The 13,396-nt window shown below is 38.0% G+C and overlaps 1 protein-coding gene across 13 annotated transcripts in view; it reads right to left on the reverse strand.

Annotated features, from left to right (window-relative positions):
* HTR1F (5-hydroxytryptamine receptor 1F) overlaps positions 1 to 13,396 on the reverse strand; it is a 117,618-nt gene that overhangs the window by 52,205 nt on the left and 52,017 nt on the right. For 9 of the 13 annotated variants that reach the window (XM_082069199.1, XM_082069197.1, XM_082069195.1 and 6 more), the window contains one exon: positions 12,793 to 12,904. The gene's annotated coding sequence lies outside the window, so the exon portion shown is untranslated. The other 4 variants (XR_014185711.1, XR_014185712.1, XR_014185713.1 and 1 more) reach the window with 2 other exon arrangements.

Here is a 13,396-nt window from a genome sequence, read left to right on the forward strand (position 1 = left end):
GTGAGAAGTAAGAAAATAGTTATTACAAAGATATTAATAAAGCCACTTCCAAAATGTGCATGCATTTGGACTGAGATGTTTAAAATGTGTTTTAAATTTATCTTAATTATGGCTCTAAACTTGTAAGAAGATGTAAAATAGTATTTCTCTGTAGTAGGAGTGGGTGGTGTTATCTATTAACATAAGTTTGAAGTCACACAGTAACATTTAAAGTCTATTTATAAGTGAAAGACTAACAAGCAGATGAGTGAATGTAGGTCAGAGAGGGGAATTAAAGAGAATGGGAATAATAACACCTCTGGTTACATGGGCTGGAAAGACACCACTGCTAGCAGGGAAAGAGAATTAGAAAAATAACCTGGTGTCTAAGTAAACTGTGGATTCTTGCAGAAGAACAAAATAACCAAACGTTATGATTGTGCTTTACAGCACTGTGGACTCACTGAGAACCTTTGTGTTTCATCCCAGAGGCAGATATAGTGTACTTATTTTTCAAATAGTTACCACTTATCCTCGATAATGCTTTCAAGGCATACCTGACTGAACTGTGAAAAACCCATCTGGTCAAGTGCTGTTTTAATATGCACAGATGCTGGCTCATAAACCACCATAGATTGATTCCATAAAGTACAATTTACCTGTCAAGATTTAATTAAGAAACACAACTGAGCCTTTGGAATAAACAGGATAGTCAGGGGTGTTGGGACAAGTGGTCTCTGTGGCGTGGTAGGGGCTTAAAAAATTCTGCTCTGACGGAGTTTTCTTCCCAACCACGAACTGGGGAAGGACTGCTTAAAAAACAAGTCATCAAACCCCAAAGCATCCACCCGACATATAATGCACATGGTAGTTTTACATCATTCTCATCACTGTCAGTCTCATTACATAGTTGGTTTTTGATTTTATCAAGCTGCCTATTGCAGTCTTGAAAATCCTGGTGAAAGACAGATTTTATGCTGTTATAAAAGAATCACTTTCCTGTAGACTTTTCTGCTATTTATGAAGATTATTACATTCCCTGAAAATACATCACAGGTTTAATCTGACATAGGCTGTTTTCTTTTACTCCACAAGCAAGCTGTCTAGCAGGCAGCAGAAGATAAAGAGAATGGTTTTTTTTAATTATAGTTTGAAGCTTTTATTTTTTCTCGGTTGTTGTATTTTTTGTTGTTGTTGTTTTTTGTTTGTTTGGTTGGTTTTATTTTAAATGTTAAAATTTGTGTGTGAACGTAGCCCAAGCAAAAGTTTTTAAAATTCAAGTTACCTTACACAAAATCCATGTAGTTGCAACACATGTGTTTAAAATTTTAAATATGTATTCTATGTAAAATTTTCAGGCCTGTAACCATATTGGCTGTTCCCAGTTGTTTATTAGGGGGGAGGAGAATCCTAAACTTGGATGAAGTTTATGAATTTTAATTTCCACTATTAAAGGTAAGTATTTGAAGGTAAGTCATTTACTTGTAGAACTGTTTAGAGATGAAATGTGCAAGCAAAATCCACTTCTCTATTTTTTGCAGTCAATATAATGCATTTTCAGTTTATGAGGCCCAAAGTAACAAATTTGTCCTTTAGCTATGCAAAATAAATTACAGAGAAATTACACTGGAAGCAGTGGAATTACCTGCAAGTATGTTTTTAATAACAAAGGCCATGCTTTATTACAAAATTCATGAGACATTTGCTATGAAATTATTGAAATCGCAGTGTTCATTGCCACAGCATGCTGAAACATCATCAACAAAAATAGTTTGGAAAAAGATGGTAGCAAATTTGTGGATAAAGACCCAACAGTGTTATTCAAGATGATGACTCTTCCTGAGATGGAGGTTACATGTACCGTTAAGCTATGTTGAGTAGGACTGTCCTGATGGAACCGTGTTTAGAGGCTGTCACAAACGTCTGACCCAGAACCAGCTCATTTTTTTTTTGCATGTCACTGAAAAGTACCCATATAACGACTTGGAATATTTTATTTTTCTTATTTTGATTATTCTTCTCCCAAGTAGCAAGTGATAGGACAAGAGGAAATGGCCTCAAGTTGTGCCGGGGGATGTTTAGATTGGGTATTAGGAAACATTTTTTCACAGAAAGGGTTGTCAGGCATTGGAACAGGCTGCCCAGGGAAGTGGTTGAGTCACCATCCCTGGAGGTGTTTAAAAGGCATTTAGATGAGGTTCTTAGGGACATAGTTTAGTACTAGAGTTAGGTTATGGTTGGACTCACTGATCTTGAGGGTCTCTTCCAACTGAAATGATCCTATGATTTTATTCTATGATTCTATGATTTCGGTTGGTTCATAGTAGTGAAATGTACAGGATGTAACAGGGACAATGTTCTGTTCAATGTTGTGGGATTCTTGTATGCAAGCTGGAAAGCTTTTGCCAGATGGTTAATTGACTGAAAGAATGCTTCTAGCCCTGGAGAAGCAGGCTGAAAAAGTTCTTGTTCTCATTGATTTGTTCTGCAACAAACAAATGGTGCAGCTTGAGATGGTGAAAGACTGAATCCAACACCATTGTCTTAATTATGGACATGAAAAGCATAATTGCAGTCAAGAACTCAAAAGTGTCACCTTCAAGTTGTAATTGCACAACTGTGACAAAAGTAGCATCTTCCCATTTAGCAATGGTTTCTGTGCTGTGGTTAGCCAGAAGCTTCAGTTGTTTCTATCCATCAGCACCATCATTTGTTTCACTTACTTCTGCTTTAAGCTTTAGCTTTCTTCAGCTAAGGATAAGTGAGAGCTCTGCTGTTCCAGAGTTCATACCACACTGAGGTACAAAAGCTGTCACTTAACACGATGAGTCATTTTGTGTGTGCATCTCACAAATGAATATCTGAATGAGAAATACTAGTGTCAGCAAGTTAGTCCAGCACTTCAAGGTACAAAAAGCCTGTAGTTAGGTTGATTTCCTTAGGTTCTCTTCTATATGCCTTAGATTTTCATAGTTAGATCATAAGATAAGCTCAGGAACATGGATACATCCCTGTTTTCCGCAAAATTATGACTTTCCGTAGGATAAACTGCTGAACTTTGCGACTAGCTCTTTCTATCACGGAAGTATCTAAGATACCAAGAAATGTTCTTCCAATATTTTGCAGATCAGAAGGCTACTTTGTTTGAAATAGGCATGGTTATACTCTGCACTTCTGCTAGGCTGAGTGCCTTTGTCTTTACAACACAAGTGACTGTAATCCAGCACCCAGAAGTGGGAACAGCAGCAAGGCACAAAACCCCCAAACACAACCTCTTAATTGGCCTTGCGTTCCCCACTTAGAGGCTGTAAACAAAATGCAGAGAGGATAGGGCTCCTTCAAATCCATGCAAAGTTTTGTTTTTGTTTTTGTTTCGTTGGTTTGGTTTTGGGTTTGGTTTGGTTTGGTTTGGTTTGGTTTTTTCCTCTCTGCTTTCTGATAGGGCAGAAGCTGATGAAGGTGCAAAGCTGATGTTCTTGATGGAAGAATGTTATTCATATCTCCTTATGATAGTCTTTCAAAATCTAGGCAGAGACTAAGGACTAATGTTTAATTTTCTCCAGGGACAACTTGCTAACAACTTGAAAAAGAACTTCACCTTTCCTATGCATCCCCTGTATCTCTAGTTAGTCTGTCCTTGCAATTGGAAAAATCCTTTGAAACAACTAGGGTGGAAGGACAAGGGAAAGCTGAATATCACTCTGGGGATTGAAAGGCCACTCTGGTGGACAGGGGTCTGAAGTGAGTCAAAAAAGAGAAAGCACTCAAACAGGGATGGGGATTTTGCACGTGCAGTTCTAATCTTGCTTATCATAGTTGCAACCACTGACATTTTCTGGCACTGCAGTATTTAATGCAAATGCAGGCTGGAACCATAGCTTGCTGTCAGCAAAGAGGGCTATCCTGGCTTGTCTGCTTTTCAGGCTGAAGTGAGGTTGTTCATAGTCATGCTGTTTTTCAAAGGGTTTGAAGCCACGCTACTTATCAAGCTTCAAGTTATTACATATGACCCAAGGACAATGGCGTACAGGAACATATGTATGGTATGTATAGGATAAAAGAGTTGCTTGTGGAAATATTTTTTAGGAATGCAAATTTACAACTGAAGGTGCACTCGATTGAAGGCAGACATAAACTATTAAATCCCTAAGCATGTGGTATTCAATTGCCTGGCATAACTTTGGTTTCTGAAGTACTTTAGTTAAACTGTTATGATTTGTCTGTCTAAGCAGGACCACAATTATTTTCAAACCCATTTTTTCTAAGCCTTCATTTTGTCTGTTTATACTGCAAGATCTTTAGCAAAAGAACCATTTACTACTGCATGTTTGCTCAGTACAAGGCAGGTTTCTAGGCACAACTATAATAACATAATTATGAACAAATAACCACTCCAGGATAATTCTATACAATGTAGTGGACAGACCTTCATATTCATGCTTTTGTACATCAGATACAGTCAGGGCTTATGCAGTGCAGCAATTAACTGAGCTACTGGCTACAATCACTGAGTTAGAGGGGCGTGCTGAGAGTCCAATCCTATGTACAACGTAAATCCGTAGTATGATTCTACAATTCTGTGAACTGCTTTACCCTTTGGAAAGCTAGACTGCAAGTGTCAAAGGTTGGGGCTTATGTTTTTGTGTCTTCAAAGCAGCAAGGGCGAAAGATAAGAACAAAGTCCAGAAACAGCAACATCTCTGTGCTTGTGAGCAATAACAGCAAAACTGTGAAGTCTTGTCCTTTCTTCGTATGGGTCAGCTCAAAATCCATCTTCCTGAGCAGCATCTTGGCATCTGACTATCAACATTGTTGGCAAATGGTCAGCTTCTGTTATTTTAAATATCCGCCTGAATCCACACCAGGTTTCTTAGCTGCTTCCTTATTTTATGTAATGGATCAGTGCAATAACTGCTAATTACTAAACTGTAGGAATCATTTTATGGAGACAATGACCAAGATGACTGAAGACATGATGTTCTAATATGGCTTTAATGTCTCTTCCTGGTCAAACATAACATTTTTAGGTTTCAGGATTACCAAGATAACTGAAGACACAATGTTCAAATATGGGTTTAATCTCTCCTCCTGATCAAACACAGCATTTTTGTATTTTAGTGTTGCCTTTTTGCAAGTTGCAATAACAAAATGTAAACTGCTTAATGATGCAGTTTGTCTTAATCTTAGTTATATGTTAAGCAGGCAATTCCTGATTTCTTCTACTAACCCGCTGCTAGTGTTTTAAATACAGTTGAATGGATAATGTGTTTGTCTAGCTTAGCAGTATACATATTTGTAATTTTAAAACAAATCTTGTTCCAAAGTCATAACTGGCCTCAGAGAATTGGACACTTGTTTGCCCAGACAAATAAACAGCAAGTCCCTTTGTGTTCTTAACTAGTATAGAATTAAAACTACATTTCCACCTTGGTGCAGGCATAGGCAGAGATCTGATTAAGATTGTCTGAAAATTTCAATTCCAAAGCCCTGTTTTCAGGGCTGTCTTCTCTCCTGTTCTCTACTCTCTAAGCTAATCTTAACCACCTGGTTGATATTTGCAGTCTGTCTTGGGTTATTTGTTTTAAGAGTAGTAAAAGAAGGGAGAAACATTTCCAGGAAATACATGTTAGAAAAAAATTCCAGGAGCCATTCTTCCAGAGGCAGCCATAGAAAAGTTGTCATTTTGCCAATGTAAAATGTCTGTGAATGTTCTTCCTGACTGAGAAATTCTAGCAGACTTTCATGACCTTGACATTTGATGTGGGATAACCTTTCTGGTGAAACACATAGCTTTGTCACCTTTGTGAAAGCTCAGTTAAATTTGAGTTACAGAAAAGAAATAAATCAGGGTGTGTACAGGCTCAGTGCAACCTTTCTAGATTTTTGAAAACTAAATTCTGCAAAGAGTACCAGTTCTAAGTTCCTGTTTACTCATGGGAAAAATACATGGCAATGGATTTTTTTATCCCATTTCCAGACCATTGGCAGTCTTAGGTGCTCCATCATCCCTAGCATGTCAGCAGTGTGACTCTGAAGTATTCTGCTTTGTCAAACAAATCTTTACCAGCAGTTTAATCTTTGCAAGCTGCTCTGTGGCACAGCCATACCAAGAAATTCTTTATTTAGGACAAGTAAGATTTTCCATTGGCTGCCTTTTATTTTTCCTGTATAGAGACACTGATCTTTATTTCCAAGGACTTCCTGAAAGATCCCAGGGGAGAAATTTCTAATGAAAACCCCAATTAAAAACCAACACACCCTTTCAGGACAACATTTACATAAAAACTTTTATTTTAATGGATTATTCCCCTTAGCTGTCCTGAGACACAGGGCTTACAACAACAGAGACTTTTTAAAAACTCTGCAGCAAAGACTCTTATTGAGGCATGAAACAGCTGTCACACAGAAGAACCCATGGAAACCGCTACTTACCAAAGTAAAGTTCATCAGTGTTTCTTGAACGGGTCATGCTACCTGTTCCCCTGCACTGGGGAGATTGCAGAAGGTATTTGCATATATTGATTTACTCAATGAATTTAATTTTTTTTCCTTTTTTTTTTTTCTTCTGCCTTCACTATGTTTCTGGCAAATTGCCATTCTTCCTGGGGTTACCCACTCCTACTAAGTGAGAAAGTTCCATGCATCTGTTTATCTAAAGTGAAATGAAATTCTAAATTTCCCAGCTATTGGCAGTGGGATTCATCTCAACCTGCTTTTAGGTGTCTGCCTAAGGTAAAAACAACGTGATGTTTTTATCTGTGCTAGACAGGTACCCTTTGACACCTTAGGTGCTCTTCATGGGCAAAGGAGTGAATTAAATACTGGAGCAAGATTGTGCTGACCTGTTTAGGCCAGATGACCTGTACCTTATGAGTTTGTCTCCGTTACTGCCAAAGGAAGCCTGGAATGACCAGTTCAGGTACAGGTGAGTATCTTTTGCCTGATGAACCCTAAATTTGCAGGTGTTAAATATGTAAGCTTTGACTGAGAACAGTAAGGGATGTATGACAACTTTCTGCTGGGAATTGTGTTATTTAGTCAGGAGGAATAGACTCTCATACAGTATTGACCTGATGTTTAGCATCCTAAGCATCCCACATTTTGGGAAGAGAAAGAGATGTCTCTTCTTTGAAGTAGATTACAATGCAACAGAAAATAACTTTATTCTTGTATGTTAGGTCCTGAATAAAATCCCAAATTTGAGTGTTTATCTGCTGACACTTTAAAAACAGAATCTGCTGAGCCTTGCTGTATCAACTCTATCTGCTATAACAGGCATGTTTAGTTGAATTAAACTAACCTCTAGGTTAGTTAGGTCCATGTTCAAAACAGGACACGAACATGTCAAACACATTGTAGTTACCATCATTTTTGGAAACACATTTTTAAAGTCTGAATAATTTTTCCCCCATTTGTTATAAATCTATGTATTTTACTGAAATAGCAATAACTTGCCTTCCCTTAGCTCAAGTGTAAATGACCCTATTCATTTGTAGCTAAAATTGTCCTCCCCAGAGTACACTGACTTCAGTAGAATTACAACTTGCATGATTTCAGCTGATAGAGTCTACTGCAACTATAACCTAAAGAAGTAACATATTTCTTGCAAGACATGATAAAAGAAGCACTTGGCAAAGGTCAGCTCTTCAAATGTCTTGTAGAAATGTCATTAAGTACAATCTTCTGATAGATCCTCTTCTTCTGCCTCAGTGTCTGTACCAATTGTCTGGAATTTCTGATTGAAGTGCAGCATCTCAGTGACTTTGTTAACTTCAAGTTAGGAAGTTCCAGTATAATTAAAATAACCTCTAAGTCAACTTTAGCAGGGAGGAATTTTGATAAAGGTCTTTGAATGAACTGTATTGTATGAAAGTAAAACCATTTTTAAATTACCAGTTCTTCTGAATGTAGCTAAGGCTGCTAAGATTTAAGTGAATGTCAGGGAAAATCCTAAATATTTGATCAAAAAGTTCTGCTAAAGCTATTATTTTATATTAATGGGGAAAATACTATACCAAAATGATACCCTTATGCAAGGGAGGCTTATCTGCATTCGCTCTTCTGTTTTAAATCCTAACTTCTGTCTACCACGATGACTCCTTAAGCTGTCAAAAGGCTAGTTCAGTGCATATGTTAAAAGAGTGCAGGCACAGAGATCAGAGGAGAAACCAGCTGGCCAATATGATACGAACAGGTTACACAGCGAGATGATAAGCCTATGTCTCTGTCTTGCTGGAGGTTCTTGTACAGGGAAGCTAAGTACTTCAAGACCTTGAAGCTTCAGAGCATACTTGCTCGCTTCACTGGGGCAACAATATGTGAGCTTGATAGATTGGCATTGAAAGTCTGCGTTGTTTTCTCTCTTGAGAATGACTGAGGTACCAGAGAGTCTTCTTGCTTATTTTAGAAGATTCTGTAAGCCCAGATGATTTTCTGACTTCATACACATTCAGGATGCATTATCCTGCATTCCAGCCTTACAGAGATCACTGCATACTCTGGGGCATTGCAAAGGTCTCTAGATCGAGGTGGCTGCCAGGAGACTGAGCAGTAAAGAACACATGAGCTCTGAAGAGCCAAGGGCTGAGTTACATGGAGCACTGCAGGTGTTCAACTCCATGGCGTGTTTTCAGCTGATGTACAGACAAAATTTTATCATGTGAGTTTGTTGGTCAGCATGAGGTTTCAGGATGCTCTAACCACTATTCGATACACCTAGGATTTTCAGTAAACTATAGTCAGTTGCATTGGATTGAGCTGAGAAAAAAAAAACCATGCAAGATCCAAACCTAAAAGTAAAAGCAAACATAATTTGGACAGCTTGGTGTCTGATATGTGTCCCAGTGAAGGCATTTATTTAGCATGCATTCTTATGGACCAATCTTAACTCAACTTGTGTTGAGTCCCCTGTAAGATCACAGAGTAAAAAAAAGGTTTGGAGTACATTCAAAGACAAATAGATGATGAATATTTACATGGATTATAATAGAGGAAGTGGGATAATATAAGCCTGCCAGATGTTGAAAGACACTAGTGCTTAATGCATTGGAGAAAAGATGCCAGAATAGCTTGTCCTTTTGGAATACTGCTGTGGCAAAGTGTTCCAAGGGCAGAGTCTTCACAGCTAACTGCTGCCCATTGAACTAGCTTCAGTCTCGACCTGATTGAGGTATAAGAAATATATAAATAGCCTATAAATATGCTGGTAATTTAAATGATAAATGCTGACAAGTACTTTTATCCTTCATGCCTAAGCTTTACTCAAAGTCTTCCATTAAAATATATAATTGAGTATCAAGACAGCTGCATTTTGATTTGCATCTATTGCCAAAACAATGTATCTTTCAGATAAGACTTTCATGCATTACTTTTAATAATAATAATGATGTTTTAAATTAAAAGACTGCTTCCATCAGAATAATGAAACAAGATAGCCAAGAAAATAGCTATGTGCTTGGGCACAGAAATTCATTAAAGTAAGAAAAAATCCATGAAACTGTGGTAATGATGAAAGTATAGAGCCCCAAATTTGACAATACTGAAAGCAGAGACTACATTTAGGGCTTACTCCATGGGAGAGGTTATTTTACTCTTCTTAGAGAACTTATTGTTTTCTAAAATTCTGAGAAATCAGAAAAAATTATGGCAACTCAGTTACTTTTACATTGCCATAGGTATATGGGATTTTACTAACACAGACACTGGGTCTGATAGTGCTATAAAGAATAAACTTTCATTTTACTTAAGTATTAGGATTAATGATTTCCCCTCTTCCAATACTAAGAAACATACCATTATTTAATAATGACAAACACTACAGCTTGAAGAAGGCAATTTAATGTAATCAAGATACTCTGCCTTCTAATTCCCCTCCTGGTCTCTATTTAATTTGCAGATAGTGTATGTGTTACCTATATATATTTATATATCTTAGAAATGTTGCCTTCATAAAGCTGTTTTTTTAAAGAAATATCTGAAAAGGTACCGTTTTTGTTCTTAAAATATTTTTACCTTCCCCAGAATATAAAGAACTCACACAGCAAGTGCTGAGACACAGTCGCCTTGCAATTGCATTCCCTTTTCCTCCTTTGCTTATGTTATTTCTTTTCTTCAGTCAGTCAACCCAGTAAGTCAAGAAAAAGTGGCACTAATGTAATAGTAGCACCTGTCTGATACTTTTCTGCATCCCTGCCTGTCTGCTGAGCTGTGCTGCTGCTCTTGACAGGCTGTGAGAAGTCAGGAATGCATGGAGTGTTTACAGGAGAAGCTGCATACATCCAGCCAGAGACAAGATTTATAATTCTGATATCTGGCTCCGTTGACTCCTGTGACTATGCAAAGACAAAAGGTTCTGTCTAGGCCAGAGCAACCTTTTGCTGCTGGAGCACAGATGGTGTGAAAATGCTTTATATGACACAAAATGTTTGGTGCACTAAATTGTGCTGTCAAGACCTGTTTTCTTTAAGATGGCAGCCTGTCATTGTCTTTTGGAAAACAGCATGCAGCCAGCAAACCCTTTTCCACAAAAAAAAAAATTAAAAAAGAAAAAAGAAATAAAGCCCTGTTTACACTTCCCTTCCATTTTCTCTTACCAGGTAATTTAACTCTATAAAGACATCTCAGGTATTATAGTAGAATTAATGAATAGCTAAAATTTCTCTTGTACTAGATACAAACAATAAATAGTAAGAAAGAAAGTAGGTTTTAAAAATTGAAAGAGAAAAGTAAAAAGAAGATTTCAAATCAAATATTCCCCACACCTGAATCCACTGAACTTCCCAGATAGAATATAAAACTCATCCTTTTCTGTATGATGGGCACAGCTGTGCTGAGGTGCACTAACCCCCTACCTGCAGCTGGTTCAGATGCTGCTGACTTTCATAGCTAAACCCAGTATGGACCTGAGCATGCATTGTATGCAATCTAGCACACAACTCACAGGCTAAAAATCATTAGAGACAAAGAATTCATCTCCCTTGCTGTTTTCCTGAAGCCTTGGCAGTTATTCTACCTTTCTACATGAGTTTCATTACAGATATGCAATGAATTTCTCACGATGCATTCTTTGATCCCCTTTTTAGAAGCTAATTAGGCAGCAATGGGGTGAGGTCACAGATCAGAAGAGCTCTCATTCAGTGTACACTTCCAGGACCTGCTTCATTCATCCTCTGATTTAGCAGATGGAGGAATTCCTGGCAAAGGTAAAATGCAACTCAAAAGTATAAAATCATACAAGTTTGTGAACTTTGTCTGCCTTTCTGTATGTGGTGTTCATGGCAGCAGGGAAGGCTTGTAAAGGCTGAAACTGGCCTATAGTCTGAACTATCTTTCACTAAAATCTGTATGTTTCATTAAGATTACCATGAAACACTTAGATGACTTTATTTTCGTCAGTTTTGCAGTTACCCAGTGACACTTTTTAATTGTTCTGTTATTACAAGCACAGCAGCCTTGTCCTTACCTCTCTCAGTGTAAGAATTTTAAAGCACACCTTTGCTCTATCTTTCAGACTACCAGAGTGTAGACACAATCCTGAGATACTAGGACTCTCAACTTGTGTGGAGATCAGTGAGGATAAGGAGCACTGAACATGTGAAATCATCAGCCTTGGGGGTCTGTTTCTCTAGCAAAAAAAGTGAAGAGATTACATACCCTGGAAAGAATGTCTTTGGATGTTGAATGGTGGCACAATTCTCAGGTCTGCTTATAAACAATCATACTTCATCTGCATTTGCTCAGACAATTCACTGCTGAAGATTTTAATTTACTTCTTGTTACTTTATCATCCAGACGTTTCAATATTAAATGACAATTTTTTCTCCTGATACCATTGGAGGAAGTTTTACCCTTCAGTTTTTAAATATTCAAGACAGTTTTAAGCACCTTATGAAATGTTATCATTAAGCTGTTGTATTCAAATCAGTAGGAGAAACAAGGATTTGGGATTTTATCTTTGTTGTTGCTAAAAGTCTAAAATTATGTGCTGTGGGAAAAGTAACTTCCTTGCAAAACTGCACATAGTAAAAACAGAAATAAAAACAAGCATGCAGTGACATGAAATGACCACAGGCTGACACAAAAGCGAGAAAAATCTTCTTACAAAATGTGTTTGTGATGAGCTAACATCAAAAGATTTTAGGTTCAGCTAGGCACAGAGAAATTTTGTTAAGCAAAGTAATGAGTGCTACTGTGCTTTTCATCTTCAAAGTGTCTTACAAAGGTTAAGTCTCTAAAATATATCTGTGAAATGAAGCATTATATTGCCACCGCTGTTTTTTTTCCCCTCAGTTGAAGTGGATGTTGAGTGTTTAAATGTCCAAGGCCATGGAGAAGGTCGGTCAGATCTAGGACTGCAGACCGAGCTTCTCCTGCAGCACCTGGACTTCACAGACTGTGCTGGACATTCTTCATTTATTCAGGCGTCCCTCCATTGGCACTCCTTTTCTCAAGGCTTTCCTCAAAGCAATTATCCTTTTTGACATATCCTCCCTGCCAGGTCTGCAGTTTTCCATTACACTGTGTGCACTTAGGTTGCTTGGTTAAGCCTGCAATAACCCTGTAGGTCAGCCCTTACCTGGCTACATTTGCCTCCTTTGTTCCTCTAGGCTTTTCACAGTGTAGACTTTTCTCTCCTCTTGCACTGCTTTACAGAAAGGTCAGTCTTGCAGAGCTCAGTAAAACTCTCTATTCAATGTGCTTTGCAGAGCCACTATGGTAGACCCAACTAAATGAATGTGATCATCTTTAAATTTGGTATATCCTTCACAAATGCATATATAGAGTCTCTGTGTATGAGGGTAGAAAGCAACTCACCATCTCCTGTGTTTGGGATAGCCTTGGAAAAGCTACCTCTGTGCCAGGAAGCCTGGGGATTGGACTGGAAGTAGGAATTAAATCACCCTTAACACCGAATACTGCCAAAAACCTGTAAAAAAGCAAAAAGTCATCATTATAGACTCTGTAAGCGACAATGAAAGATGCCTATGTCAGGGGAAGGAAAAAATCTTTCAGAAGACCCAAACTGTAATTTGTGGGATTTCTTCAGCCAGCCAGGGATGATTCTTTAAAAGCTTAGGGGCCAGTGTCAGGAAAAACCCTACAGAGTTTATGTAAGGGCATAGCTGGTAATGTCTGATATAATTTATAACAAGCTGATGACCAGCAAAACTCTGCAGGATTTAGACACTCTAGAAATTTGCTGCACTTGAGGAACTCAAGAAATTGAAAAAACTGACTTGAACTTTTCTGGAGATCCATGGTCAGTAAAAGTAGGAGGAAGTCTGTGCTGTGCAGCCAAGCCAGCAAGTTTATTTTATCATGTCCTATTAGCACCCGACTGCATCTGAGGTGCTAGTAGTCAACTGCTATTGACTGCAGTGGGAGACCACAGTACTTGGCATCTTGCAGCATTAGGCCT

The sequence above is a fragment of the Streptopelia decaocto genome (assembly GCF_964273445.1).
Source record: "Streptopelia decaocto genome assembly, chromosome: 1".
Classification (NCBI taxonomy): domain Eukaryota; kingdom Metazoa; phylum Chordata; class Aves; order Columbiformes; family Columbidae; genus Streptopelia; species Streptopelia decaocto.